The 15844-nt window shown below is 43.0% G+C and overlaps 1 protein-coding gene across 1 annotated transcript in view; it reads left to right on the top strand.

The window, feature by feature from the left end:
- Positions 1 to 3055: 3055 nt before the first annotated feature.
- Positions 3056 to 15844, top strand: part of LOC147701762 (sulfotransferase 2B1-like) — a 251611-nt gene continuing 238822 nt past the window's right edge. The window contains exon 1 of the mRNA XM_086930380.1: positions 3056 to 3328. The gene's annotated coding sequence lies outside the window, so the exon portion shown is untranslated. The remainder of the gene's footprint in view (positions 3329 to 15844) is intronic.

The following is a 15844-nucleotide window of genomic DNA, read 5'->3' as shown; positions in this document are numbered from 1 at the left end:
GGGGAGTCTAATCACTTGCTCCTTTGTAAGTGATTAGGAGGGCAAGTGAGACACTATAGCAAGTCAGTCCTGGGCTCATGGGTAATAAGGTAGTAGGATGACTCAGTCCCTATATACTAAGGCCCCATAATCCCACGTATAGTGCTGTGATTGTGCAGCATGCCTGCAACACCACCAGTCCATGGGTGGTATCCTTAGACTGGTTTTTCAGTCCAAGGTCTATACCATGAGGCTGAACATGGGACAGGGGTGAGTCCTCCTTCTCCGTGCCCCTCCATCTCGGCTCCCATACCCTCTGCTTGAGTGAAACCCCCAGAGAACGGAACTGTCAGGGTAGCCAGGTCGGCCGCCCCTCCCAGTTCTCCTGACAACAGAGGCAACTCATTCCCCAGAATCTGGGGACAAACTATGAGTCTCCACTAGGTCACCTCCATACCCCACTCCATGGATACCTGGGCCTTGAAGTGGAAAAAGTACAGCTCCTGAACCTGAGTTACCCTACACACCCGTCCGGTGTACATCTCTGCAGACTCCAGCCTTTTCACTACCATGGTCGGGCTAACCCCAGTGTCCCTCAAGGCAGTGATAGGGATCCCATTCACTTTCCCCTGGTGAATCACCAGTGTACCCTCCTAATCTGTCAACAACTAAGAGAGATCATGACATGGTCTATGATCTGCCTCTGGGCGCTACTTCTCCAAAACTCCCTAAGGCCACATTGGCCTCTCCTGTAGAATTTCCACCAGGGTGGAGGGTTCTTAGGACAAACAATGTCTCCCTGCTTGTGTGCAAACTGGGAACACTGAAAGTAACGAATTGGAGATGGGAAAATAGGGCCAGCTGGCCACCACTCATCCCAACCTCCCTCTGTTTCTCAAAAGAGGCTTGGGAACCCTTTTCCTCACCTTCCTCTGGGGTTTATCTGGGTCACCTTTGACCTCCCCCTCACTCTCCTGAGGCGAACCTAAACCACCCTTTTTGTGGTCACTTCCAGGTACCTAATTGGACACTATGATACTGATCCAGAGGCCTGCCTCCTTTGCAAGTTCGATGGGGCCAGTGATGCTGCCACCACTCCATAATATGAGTACTGAGTATGTGCTCTCTCAAAACAAGATTGTACAACCCGTACATTCTAAACTTTTCTTCCTCAGACCAAACCATGCAGTGCCCTAATGGAAAAATCAAGGAAATCTACCGAAGACAGTGGCAGTTTCTGACTGTTACTTAATCTCATGCAGTATTTTCTTGAGTGAGTCCAGACTTGGCGACCAGGATGAATGTCATGGGGGCGTACTTCAAGAGGTCTCCTATTTCTAGTGTGAGCAAGGTGTCACTACCTACTCTGGGCATATGCTTCTAGAGACTGGCCCCCAGTACTCCTCTGAGACCCTGTGTGTCCATTGGGCTACCTTACATGCTGAGAAGCACTTGTAAATATCATAACTCCTCCACACATCTCAGCATCAAGAAAATGTTTAAAGATTCATGAAGCACACAAACAGTAATAACATGAAATCACAATACAAGAAAATTCCACACCGCTTTAGAAAAATAGAGTAAAGTGTAAAACAGTAATCATACACAACCATAATGAAAATCCAATTAGTAGAACCGGAGATATCCAATTTTTAAACATTTAGGTAAAAATGATGCTTAAAAGCACAAAGCACCAACTGTGGTCATCTGGTGGTGCCAGACTAGGACAAAGACACATGCTATCACTGACCATGAAGGAGCGCAGGCCGGATATAGGGACCAAATTAGTTCCACTGGTAAATGTACCTTACATCCTGGTTGCAGAGCAAAGTGAGGTCTGTTTTGAAGATGCATTGCAAAGCAGTGGTTCTGATGAGTTGCCCACCCTTAACCCTCTACTTCACGTCTTTTGCTATTTTATTATCTTGATCTCTCTGTGCATCTCTTGGATCGTGGCTGGCCACATTTCTCTTACATGCCAAAATATATTGAAGAGGAGATGCACAAGGCAGGGGAAGAGAATTTAAGAGAAAAGATTAGATATTTACCAATGAAATGGTAAAATTCCTCATGAGCTGCTCTTTGATTTTGACTGCAACCATAAGAACATCAGTCCTAAAGGAGAATATATTTGTGATTACAAATAGTCACCGATTAAAGTCACAATTTCAAGAGCTTTCTCCAAATGTCTTACTGTACATTATGCCCTATTTCAATAAACATCTAACAAATTACCCTTGGAGTGTTTTTCCTACAATGGGAGTTTTAAGCAAGTTAGGCACTGAATTTCATATAAAAGGCTGTTGTTGCGAGTGTAGAAATCTGGATCCAAACTCAGAAAGAAAAGGCTTTATCAGCTCTTGTTCAGGCTTTCTTTTGGTTCCAATGAGCTGGAGGACACCAGGCAGATTGAGCTTTTATCTATTTTTCTACAGCCCTGTTTCTGAAGGTTTACCATGTATTTCAATATTGTTTACCCTAAAAAAAGAGCTTGAATGACCCTAAAGTGGTAAAAAGTCAAGGTTGCTCCAAAGAGGGGGGCTCAAAATATATCTTGCTCAGGCCCCCAGAAATCCTTAAGATGTCCCTGTATTAAGACTGTATTCTGCAAATTCGTAGGAATCATTATTAGTGGAATCCATGGTTATGTCCATATTATTTTGCGATTCCCTAATAGTGATTTGTACGTATTCATTATTTGGAAATTGCACATCCTGAGTTTTGTACATATGGCATTATGTCTCTGATTGTTGAACCCTTTACACCCCTATCCTTACTAACCTCTGGCATGATTCGAACTGCTAAACAACTCCACTCGGTAATGCAACATGACCTACATGTTATGCTATTATAAAGAGATCTTCTGAAATTCTCATAAACTGCAGTAACTATTTTAGCACCCCTTTATCAACCTTACATACGTTTGTATTGATTCCACTGTAAATCACTAACTTGTCAAGTTTATGTTTCCTTGAACCTCAGTTCCTCTGAATTTGGGAGTGCCATCCAATGGCTAATCAGCAGTTTAAGCTCTATTTGTAGAACTTAGCAAGCATGTTTAAAAGGTATGCAGCAGACACAGTGTCTGCTCGCTGAATTAGAAATGGCTTTTTGTTCCGACTCGTCTGACCTGTTAGTGAGAGACACCGCGGGGCGTGCTTACTAGTTACAGCTCCTTAGGATTACTGGAAGAGAGTGTGCGATCCAACCAACTACAAGATCCACAGACTCTTAGGGCTGTCGGCAAAGCATCAGTGCAGAACAGTCAGTGTCAACAGAGGAAGCACTGACTGAGCCAGACTCCAGATACTGAGGTTTGGAATCACAGCCTGAAGAGGAAAACAGATAGGTAAGCAGTGTAATATTTAACGAGAGTACGAACAATGCGTGTGTTCCTCATTTATTATTTTTCCTCACTTTTCCCAGACCCCCTGACCCCTCCATGCCCTCCTCCCCTCCCGCTTCCCGGTGATTGTTTGTAGAAACGGAGAGAGTAATTGTTAAGTGTTAAATGTAAGTGGAGCACAACGTGAAAACCAGAGGCATTTAAGTGTTTCTACTTTGGGAGGTCTTCAGTAGCACTAATGAAAGTGTGAGCTTGTTAAGTTTTTTATTGTGCACATTTAATTTGATTGAAGTGGGAATACAAACTTTAAAAACATGCTTTTTAGATACACTGCATGGACCTGATTCTTTAGTGTAAAACAATTGTCAAGGCTTGTAGGAGATGCAAACTAGCAGTGGAATGAGAGTGGAGCCAGAATGCAGTTACCGTCAGTGGATGGGCATGTGTGGGTCATCCTCTCTGTTAGATTGCATCAAGTATGAAGAGCCTTCTTCGGGACATTGATTGGTACATTTTGACACCAGGAGGCTGGAAATACTGTACGTTTGATTGAAATTCTGCTCTGAACTTAAGTTTTTTGCGCACAAATCCTACCAGAGCTATCTGTTAGTATAGACAGCATTAATGCTGGATGGTTGATGATGGTGGACCTGGGATCAGGGAGCGGACGCAAGTGGCTGAATCTGGTTGTCTATAGCATGGCATGTATGCATCAAGTGTCTTCCTTGAGGTTGACTATGACAGGTCTTGAGGTTCTTCAGTTTCTACATATGTTGGGTGGATTAAGAGAAGGGGTATCACTGCAGAGTTGTGGTTTCAGTGTGAAGGGTGGGAGTGATAGGTGGATATGACACAGATGAAACCCAGCATCAGATTTTAAAAACATAAATATTGCAGTACAATCGATGGTGGACCACATCTAGCAGGGAACCAGATTTGCACCTAGGGAAATATGATCAAAACGGGTGCAGAACCGACCCCATGTTTTGCTGCATTTTTAGTAACTTTTGGACCATTTGAGCCAGAATTTTTTTTGGTTTAAATCTGAAGATTATGCAGCAGATGATGGATTATGTGGCAAATATGGCACATCTTCTAATTATGTGAGAAACACTGCAGCCCCACAATTGCATAATTGCAGTGGCCCTTTGTATACATGAGAAACTGTATCAATTCAGCATTTGGCATGAATAAGTATACTACACCAGGCAGCACGAGAGGGCAATAAACCAGATAGGATGCTGGTGTAGATGTTTTGACTCACTTACAGTGGGAAGGGCACTGAGATCATTCCGATGTACAAAAAGGGGGAGCGCTCAGATCCATGGAATTATAGGCTCATAAGTCTTATAGACTGTATTCAGAAGGTGGTAGCAAGAGAATCCAAGGATGGATTGAGGAGGAAGAAGTTCTTTCACCTCTCCAGGCAGGATACCGAAGCCATACAGCACTATAGATCAGGGGGCAGATTTATGAAGGCCTTGCGCCGCCGGTGCGTCATTTTTAACATGGGAAAAAGTGACGCACCGGCGGCGCAAGTCCTTCATAAATCTGCCCCCAGGTTTTTAGATTTGTTTTAATTTATTGGCGGGTAGTTGTGTTAGGGGGGGGGCACGATCTACGTGGCATTTGTCGACCTCAAATCAGCGTTTGACTTGGTGCCGCGTGCTAATATGTGGGACGTTTTTGAAGAGCAGGGTATGCCACTAAATATTTTGTCCTTTTTAAAAATATTGCATAAGGACAATTTTGCCCAAGTTAGATGGAACTAACTGACAAGTTCAGGATTGCCAGAGGTGTTCGCCAAGGGTGCGTACCTGCCCCGACCCTCTTTTCATTATACATCAACAGGGTGATCTCCTACTACGAGCACCAGCCTACTGATGCCCCTAAACTGGATGGTAGGTTGATCCCCCTGCTGATGTTTTCGGACGACACCCTGTTGATTTCAAAAACTCAATGGGCTTACAAAAAGCTATAGATGTGTTTGAGGTCTTCTGCAATGACCATGGACTTTTAATAAATGTGAGTAAGACCAAGTTCATGGTCCTCCACAAGTCCAAATACGTAAGAGGGAAGGTGGTCATGAACGGGGCACAACTGGAACAGACCCAGGTTTTCTCATATTTGGGCATAACCCTGGAAATCCCACACAACCCAGCTGGTAACTAAGCATGTGCAGCTAGCTGGAGCTTTAACAAAAGAGCTACTTCTCTCACACACCAGACCAATTACCACTGCATTGAAAATTTACGATGCTAAGATTGGAGCTGCAGTTCTTTACGGGGCGGAATTATGGAGTTATAGTAATCTTGAACCCCTAACTAGGGCACAAAATACATTTTTACGAGGTATCACAGGTCTTTACCGTATCTACCCCTCTGACCCCTCTTTTTTATGACTTGGGTTCCCAATGCTGGGAGGACATGGCCCGCTAAAGACCAGTGGCATACTGGAGGAGATTGTGGTTCATGCCAGATGTCTCCCAGTATGCTCGGGCATTTCTCGAAGTTAGAGACGCGGACAGAGCACATCAAATCCCCTATATGAGGGAGGCAAAGGCAACCTACATTGCAATGGGCCTAGCCAGCTTGTGGGAAGATCCAACAGCCCATACCTTCCCACCTAAGAAAACATTTAGAGAACTTTATTGGAGTATGGTTTCCTTGAAAAGATTTGGCAGCTGTGTTGATCCGTCTTTGACCGCGGACTTTCTGGAACTTAAAAACTCGACAGCTTTAGAGGAATATTGGGATTGTATTACTGTACCTGAGGATAGGAAGCGATTCCACCAATTCAGGGTGGGTACATTACCAATTAATTCCTTTACTGCCAAATGGAGAAATGGCAATGACCTTAGCTGCCCTTTTTGCCATACCCAACGAGAAAGTATTGGGCATATTTTATTTATCTGTCCTGAATACACAGCCCCAAGGCAAATGTGGCTAAAAACCCATTTGCTTGCAGTTGGGACTCAATACAGGGGTTGAGGCACTCAGGATTCTTAAAACAAATAGCACTCAACCCGTGGTTACTGCTGTAGCAAAATTTCTCCATTGGATGTGGATCATCCGAGCTCGCAAATTACGTTTTAACTGAGTATTTTTATTATCTGCCACCTAAAACCTGTATAGGGACATGTATTGTATATAGAACACTGTCTACCCACTCTTTGTATAACTTGTTTTTAAAAAACAGACTTAAATTATTTTTTTTAAAGTAAAGGTGGGATCGATTAGGATCTGCCTCATTGCTCTGAAGTTTACACCAGTTCTGTGTCTTGAATTTAATTGTATATCATGTTACCTTGTTGGTTTTTAAAAAAAAATTAAAAAATCTTGATATTTCTTTTTTAACCTGTTGTCTTTTATGATTTCAACAATTGAAATAAAGACTTATAAAATGAAATGAAATGACTCACTTACAGTGATCATCTGGTGATGTCAATGAGACTAAAGACAGGAAGCAGATATTCAAAAGGCCTTCACAGATGTCCTTGAGTTGATTTTGAGGTATCATAAGGACTTGTATGTGTGCCAGGCCAGGGGCAATTTTGATGAGGTTATTTGATAGGATTACATTGGCTTGACTGGTGGCTGTAGAGAGGGAAATCCTGGTGTGACCTATCAAAGCCAACTAAATAATAGAGAAAATCAAGTCCCTATCCCACTCGATGACATTGGGTGGTGATGGGCTTTTATATGAAATATGGAGGGTGATTAGTGCACCAACTACTGGCAATGTTTGAAGAGATGTGGGAAATAGGCACACTATCATTGTCTTTACTTCAAGGCTGTCATTATCAATCTCCTTAAAACCTGAAAGCGGGTTACAAAATGCACCTATAGGATAAGATTTTATTAATTGCGATATTAGGATACCCATGAAAGTAGTTGCCAGACTCCTTTCGTTGATGTCTGGATTGAACTTGCCAGCTCAATTTTGTGCCAGATTAATCAATGGCTCATATCCTATACACTCTGTTTGCCCTACTGCACTCAACCAGTTCTCAGTGCAGTGGTTCGGATTTAAAATTTTTAAAAAACACTCAATTCCCTGAAATAGAGCTTCGTATTCTCGGTGCTATGAAAACACTATATGGCCGAGAGCATTGTGGGATGATTACACTGCTATATTCTGATCCTAGGGCTCAGCTGAGGGTGAATGACCAGCTTTCAAAGCAGTTTATTATAATTTTGGGGACACCTAGCTTCATGTTGCCATTATTATTTGACATTGCGATTGAGGCATTAGTCTGTTTCTTAGGACAACACTTCTCTCCATTAATAATGTCAGGCTGGATTGCACTCTTTCCAAGGATTCCCACAAAATTTATTTCTCTTTCTTAACATACCTAAACCTTTGTCCAAGGTTTTTCTCCGCAAGCTGTTGACCCACACACTGTTGACCCACGCACTGGTAACCAAGCTATTGTGGACGGGGAAACAGCTAAGTTCACTGTGGGAAGTGTTGACACTGCCAACAAGCTGTGAATTTTTCCAGAACCAGATGTAGACGTTTATTACTATGTCAAGTAAGCACAGTTTGATTATTATTGGTTTTGTCCTGTGTCACTTCACCGCACTTCGTAATTGAGAAAGAAATGGAGGTTCTATGCCTCTTGGCTATGGTATTGGTAGACGTTATCCCAAGGCCTACAACATGCATGGGTTTGCTGGCTTGGTTCAACTGGGCCTGACATTGGTTGTCCAGGGTGGTTGGTTTGGGAATATTGCATTAGTCCAAGCTAAGGTTGACCGAGCACCATAGTCTTCCATCGCAGTCCAAGTCTGAATGCCAACATCCAACCTCGGGCCTTACTCACATAAGAATTTTGTACAGAGAGAACACATTTATATCACTCAGAATTCAAAACACTCGATGACACCCACTCATATCCCCCCTGATTATTTTCTATATTTTAGACTCCAGGGTCAAATATAATCAGTATTCCTGTCCACTTGTTAGACATTTCAGATTTCATAGTGCTCATGCAACTAATCACTAGCCCATACAGCTTATCATATGCTTCTCTTAGGAAATCCTGAAAACAATAATTCCAGGTTCTGGCTGTAAACATAGCTGGTAGAGATCATATAAGAAAAAATGTGTTAAAATTGCTGTGCGCAAAATAAAAAAATCCTGTATAATGGCAAAAAACTCTATGGTGCAGATTTACAAGCCCCTTGCACAGCTAGTGCGTCCTGCTGCATGATATTTACAAGCACACGTAAAGCCACCCTGCATGACTTTACCAGTGCTTGCAAATATCGCCCCTTTTCACGCAACCCATTGTGTATTAGGGGCGTGACATGGGTGTTGCTGTAGGTGTTCCCACGCAACACCCAAATCCACTGATGCATTTCCAGATTTACAAGCAATCGTAAATTAGTCAGAATGCTGCTCCACCCTAAGGGCAGTTTGTGCACTAGCATCGGTAGGAAGCACAGACATGCGGCATATTGTTGTAAATATGTTGCATCCCTGTGCTTCGAAACTAACACAGCACAGAAAAATGACTGGCGGCACCGCACTGCGTTAGTTTCTTGTAAATCTGACCCTACATTTTCAATTCTTGCATAGACAGTACAACACACCAGCTATACTTAAATCCTTTGGGTTAGATGTAGATATGAGGTAAATTGACTGTGGATATCCAGACAGGGATTTAATTCAACTGACATGAATGCTTCCTTTGTTGCTGGCTTACTTATTTGAGATGTTTTTTTAAAATGTGTGATTCAGTGGATAAGGAAGTGGCTCAATCTCCACAGTTAGGTACATATTCATTGCTTAAGCAATGCAACGCAGTGCAGCAAGTCACCCTACTGCGCGGTGCTGCGTTACAGGGAAGAATGAGGAATGCACCGTATTTAAAAGAATATGGCACATTCTTGCATTGGTCCCTACGATGGTGCCGTTTTGGCTGCCTATCGCTAATGCAGGCACTCTTGTGCCTGTGTTGCATGCATTATTGTTACCTTCCGCCACAAAAACATTCCTGGGAGTCATATTACTCTTTTTTTGTACATAGAAAGAGTAAATGATGAGACAAAATGAAGATATTCCTTCTCATTACGCTTCCACTGGGAAGCCATATCTGTTTGGCGCATTCCCAAGTCTAACACTTTTGATAAATATTGGAATGCATAAAAAGCACGGGAGTTGCATGGGAACACTAACTAATGCCCATGGAATGCCTACGCATTATGCAATGAAGTGGTTTGAGCTGTGTTCCGTTACTTCAAATTGACGCAAGGTAGTCCTATGTGGCTTCATAAATGGCATTTTGAACTTGCTTCGCACTTGTACCAATTTTTATGTGGTACAAGCGTGATGCATCTCCCTTCATAAATCTGCCCCTGAGTTCTCAATGGTTACAGTAAGGAACTGGTGAATATCAATCTGAAATACGCTGCAATTGTGCTTCTGTTGGTGTAATGCAGAGTAGTAATGTGACTGGCTGACGATGTGTACAAAATTGGGGGACAGATTGCAGGACTTGATATATTGCAATTTCAATGCCAAGACACATGCTTTTCTGCTCTACCAAATATTCTGATTTAAGGTTGTATACTTCTTACCAATGTCATACCTAGGGAAGTTGGAGGCTGGGCCTATGGAGTCAGAAGCCCAAGCGGTCAACCACACTGTGAGAGAGCCGCAGTCCAATGAGCCCAGAGTGCACCTTAGTTCGACGAGACCTGGGTGGTTCACTGCTCAAGCGTTCCCAGAGCATAAAATGGCACTTATATCTGTAAGGTCGACTCAGGACTAAATTCTTGAGATGGCAGTGGCAGCACAGCTTCCATCTGGCCCAAGCCCTTCCAAGCTAGATCGGAGTGACTGTGCAAATGGAGGGGGAATGATAACCAGGCTCAGAAACACTAAAAGAGCCTAGATACACTCTGCAGCAGAGCGGATTAGCATAAGCAGCGGCACGCTGATATATGGGCCTTACTCCCCGTTACAGAGCTCTTCTCTTCTTCAGCAATGGTGCTGTTTCAGCCCAGTGTGGACCATCCTCAGAGATGAGCTGTGGCAAAGAAACGGTCACTGCAGGTCAGCTCAGAATGGAAGTCTCACAGTGGATTTAGAGTTGAATGGCTGCCTTCACCGAATCGAGGGTCATCATCACGTTAGAAGGGGCTGGCTCAGCTTAGGAGAATAGAGCTATGTGGCAGTGTGGTGGACTGGCAGTGAAAGCCAATTACCAGGTCAGTGACAGGTTCAGGGGTGCCATGATGGGGGGAGCCCTGTTTTAATAAAAGACACCAAGGAGGATACGCAGATTAGGGGAATCAATGCTGGGGTGCAGATCAACATAGGTGCTCAGTAGTGCTGCCCCTACCTATTGGATCTTTGCAACCTTTAATTGATATGCAACAGGTATTGATTTTAATGCTGAGTTTGTGGAATGGGCAAGTCCGATTGTAACAAGAGAGCCCAAAAAACTGACAATGCTGTCTTCTTGGAGGAAGGAGCTCCCTCCGCCTAATGTGCTAGGACTGAGTGGTGGAAAGGAGGCAAACACAGACCTAACTGCAGATAAATCTAATGAAAAAGATGTCAGGGCTCTTGTAGAGGGGGCCGGGCCACAGAAACCCAATTTGATAATTCCCTGGATCTCTGGACCTGGGAGATAAATTATTTTCACTTACTGATGGCTCTGATATCACAATCCCAGGGGAGACAGAAGCAGAAAGGTGATCATCAATCTCTGGTACTAGTCAAAGCAGCTTGTCAGACAGGCTTGGTATTAGGTGAGCGAGGCAACATAGGAATATCAAAGCCAATCCCAAAATTCATTAAATGACCAAAAAGAATGGGTCGGTCTCTACAGTAGAATGGGATTACTCCGCAACACAGCAGGTATATACGGTAATACTGGGCCAAAGGCAGACTGTCTTGGGGGGTAGGGACTCTCTGGTTACTGTAGACATTACAATGGAACCCTCCCAAAGTTAATATATACTTTCATCACACAACATCAGGAAAAGATTCGCTCTGATGGCTATAAGGCTAGGTTATAGCTTGTGTTGAAATCATAGAGAGGATTGCCTTGGTTGAAAACCAGACTGCAGAATTAAAGTCAGATGTGGGGTGACAAAAGCATAATCAGATGCTCAGAGCACTCAAAGTAAAGACATTGCACTATAAGAAAAGACAGAGATGCAATAATTTGTGATGTGTTGGCATCAAAGAAGGGGCTGAAGGCAATAAATTCAGGGGGCCTTATTTATGAAGGCCTTGCGCCACCGGTGCGTGACTTTTTCCCATTTTAAAAGTCACGTAAAAGTGGCGCAAGTCCTTCATAAATAAGGTCCAGGGCGTTTATGGTTAACCTATTAAAAGGGCTTTCCCTAAAATGATCTCCTGGAATTTGGAGATGTAAATCCAGAGATAATTGATTTCTCATAATGCCGAAGGAGTTAAAAAACATACAAGTTGAATGTCTTGGCCCAGCCTGATGCCAAGCTTAATTTTGATAGTCACTTTTTTTGCACCCGGAACTCTGTCACTTGACAGTGGAGGCTGAGTCAGCTTATCAAACTGTGTCAGACAATTGGGGCATAAGCATATTTGTTGAAGCCTGCTCACCATAAGATTGTCTTCAACAAAAGAACCCTGGTATTAACTTCAGCGATCATGGCCAATGAGTAAATTGGCAAACTGACAGATGGGACCTGATCTGTAATTGCTCTGCAGTGTTATTTCTCTCTGCCTTATATGTATGTATGAAACAGTATCTGGGGTGCTGTCTGTTTTCCCAGCTCCTAGTTTATATATTGGTATTCCAATAAGAGACTGATACACAGTTATGGGATATGGGGAAGGCAAGTTACAAGTGCCTTTTTCTTTTTCTTTCTGTCCCATGGTTTCCATTTGTTTGTATAAAAAAGTGTGGGTATTGGTGGCTTAGAGTTTGGGAAGAGGGGTAGCACAGGAGCCATTATTTAAACCAGCAGTGGTCTGATTGACTCACTGTATAGGTTGTGGAATAGGGATAGAGAGGAGCGAGGGACAAGGGCTGGGGAGTTTAGTTCCTATGGTGGTGGGGTGTACTCCAGAAGAGGAGGAAGTAAAGGTGAATGAGTCCATTTGGTATTTTTTTGTCTGCAGGGTGGTCCAGTTTGGAGGGATAGTAAAGGAAACTGAAAGAAGCTGCTAGACAATCTAGGTCCCTTACATGACCGGTACTACTGAGATACCCATTGCCTTTGTTAACGTTTGTGAGTTGAATGATAATGCTCAAAGACGACATTTCACAGAAGATCTTCACGTTTTTAGAGCGGATATTGTGCGTCTGTAAGAAATGCACATTGAGAGCTTGAGGAAAAAGTTTCTTGAAAAGCTAGGGTTTATGCTAGGAGTAAGCACAACACAAAGCACAAACCCTCGGAGGGTGACTGCTCTAATTTGGCAAAATAACTACAGGGTTAGACAACCCTCTTCTGACATGTTAGGCAGATAGGTGATCGCTGAATGCCTATTCATAAGGAGCTCAATTGCACTCTGTTCTCTCTATGACTGTAATTCAGACGATTAATCATAAAGTGTAGGGATCTGAACATCAACTAGCCTGATGAGTCACTTGAAATGGGAGACCATTGCTATACAAGGCGTAAGCCTAGAGTCCTTCCGGTGCTAAATCCTCTCAAGAGAAACCACAGGCTGGTGGAAATCTGTTATAAAAATAATCCATCCAGTTCCAGGTATACTTTTTTTCAAACCCCCCCCCCCTCAGGAAACACGTTTGCCTCAACTATCTTTTTACGTCCATCAGTCTGATTCAAAGGATATTAATTGAGAAGTACCCAAGAGTCATGTCCGACCATAACTCCCTGGTCATTGACATACCGAATTTTATTGGTTGGTTCAGGGTAAGCCCAAGCCTGCTAAATTTGAAGGAGGCTTACTAAGGGATGAGGGATATATTGCCCATATAAATCGGTGGATTCAGAATTTCTAGATCGTAATGAGGGTAGAGCTCATTCTGGGGCAGTTTCAGATGCTTTCAAGGGGGATGGCAGAGACTCTGAGCTTTACCCTTTGCTGTCAGAAGACTCAAGCAAAGTTACTGAGAGACTATATGGGAAATTAGCAGCAGCAGAGACTAGAATTATAATTACTGCCAAAAGAGGAGATGATTTAGGAGTGACTGAACAGATTCTTTCCCTGACTAGATCGACCACCAATAGCATTTAGTCCAATAAAGTGGCTGAAAAATATTTATCTCACAAAAAAGGAGTGCTATGAATTTTGTGAGTGGGTTGGACATGTGCTTGTGGTACGCACTTTTCAGAAAATGACACAGGGAGAGATCACCATCATTAAGGGATTCACCTGGTCACTAATTCCTTGTGAATTTGTGAAGTGTTTCAAGTTTTTATGAGGTATTGTATCGAGCAGAGGGGGTAACTGGCGACAACATGATAGCAGAATACCTCGGATTAGTTTCGGGAACTAAAGACACTCCAGAGGTTTGGGTTTTCTTTAGATGCCCATGTCAGTAGGGACAACGGTACGTGGCCCTTTAGGAATTCTCCTTTGGTAAAATAGTAGGGGCAAATGGAATACCAATAGAATTTTACTAAGTGTTTTATTCGGCACTATGTGATAATCTGATTGATTTATGTTTTAAGGCACAAAAAGGGCTACAAATAGATGACTCTTGGACTCTGATTAACATAGTGGTGTTTTGAAAAAAAGGAACGCCTCCGCAACAACCCGGGTCATATAAACCCATTACATTAGTTAACAGCGATTTTAAGATATATTCCAAAGTCTTAGCAACAAGGCTGTGTAATGTCATCACCAAGTTCGTTTCTCCTTGGCAACACAGCTTCATCTGAGGGCGGGGAACCACAGATCATGTCCATTGATTTATTGCACTCTTTAATGCATCAGCAGTCTATGAAAAAGCCTAGGTCTTGGCCTTGTTAAATGCAGAGCAACATGTGACATTGTGGGGGGAACTATATTTGGGCAGTGATGAAGTGGTATAGAATAGAGCAAGGCTATATCAAGGCCATTCAATCTGTCTATCATAACCCCACTGCTAGGCTTCATATAATTAGGGAACAGCCTGATCCTATCAGAATTATAAGCAGAGCAAAACAGGGGTGTCCTTGTTCCCCTTTACTCTTATCCCTTTATATAGATCGGCTGATCATAAGGTTAGAGTCTAATGCTTTAATTGAGCCTAAGCGATTTCATGGCAGGAGCAGTGAGCATTGAGTTTTGGCAAAGGCCGATGATATAGTAGTATTGACATTTGACCCAGTGATATCAATGAAAACGGTAGGAAAATAAGGCTCGAAATTGGGGAAAGTGCCAGAACATTTTCTAAATCAGTTCAAGACACTGGTAGTGGTCAATAAATTTGTACAAACTACTGGCAGTTAGTAATTTAATTGTTCGATTACTTAAAATCATGACAATTTAAAAACAGACCAAAAAATAAGTTTCATCTTAAGAAACAAAAAGTAAAAATTGTTAAAAAATACAGTGGTGTGAAATATATATATATAACTGAGAGAGACTGAAGGTGTTTACACCAGGACATTTCATCAATCCACATGGGTGTTTTAATATAACTTTAATTTCTACTGTGAGTGTAAGACGGGCTCACTGGAGTTAAACTCACAGCGGCACTACAAGAACCAGCAGGCTGCGAGAACAGCCACGCCCACTGGGGCAGGTCCTTAGAATATCAGTGCACGCGAGAATCACTGTTGTAAAGCAGCAGAATGCCATTGAAGAAGGGATAGACTCCCGAAACCGGCCTGGCAGAAGATACTGGGATGACTGTTGGCTGGCGTTTCCCTTTATGCAGTTGCCTCGAAATAAACATGGAGTGATGGAATTTAACTGGCGGCGTCTTCCTTTGGGGTTAACCTTTGCATTGGATATTAGCGGCTGAGCCCAGCCGCGGAAGACGCCCGCTGCTTGAGAGCAGACTCGACTTGATGCCAGAAGGGGTCATGTGCATACGAGAGTTAATCTCCTTGAGACAACTGAGAGAGACTTAAGATGTTTACACCAGGACATTTCATCAATCCACATGGGTGTTTTAATATAATTTTAATTTCTGCTGTGAGTGTAAGACAGGCTCACTGGAGTTAAACTCATAGCGGCACTTCAAGTACCAGCAGGCTGCGAGTACCGCCACGCCCACTGAGGCAGGTCCTTAGAATATCAGTGCACGTGAGAATCACTGTTGAAAAGTAGCAGAATGCCATTGAAGAAGGGATAGACTCCTGAAACCTGTCTAGCAGAAGATACCGGGTTGACTGTTGGCTGGCGTTTCTCTTCATGCAGTTGCCTCGAAATAAACATGGAGTGATTGAATTTAACTGGCAGCGTCTTCCTTTGGGGTTAACCTTTGCGTTGGATATATATATATATATTCACTTAAAAAACCATAGGTTTCAGGCCCGCTGCTTGAGAGCGGACCTGACTTGACGCCAGAAGGTGTCATGTGCATACATGAGTTAATCTCTTTGAAACAACTGA

This window comes from Lissotriton vulgaris, chromosome 7 (assembly GCF_964263255.1).
Source record: "Lissotriton vulgaris chromosome 7, aLisVul1.2, whole genome shotgun sequence".
Lineage (NCBI taxonomy): Eukaryota > Metazoa > Chordata > Amphibia > Caudata > Salamandridae > Lissotriton > Lissotriton vulgaris.
This window is presented reverse-complemented; position numbering and strand designations above follow the sequence as displayed.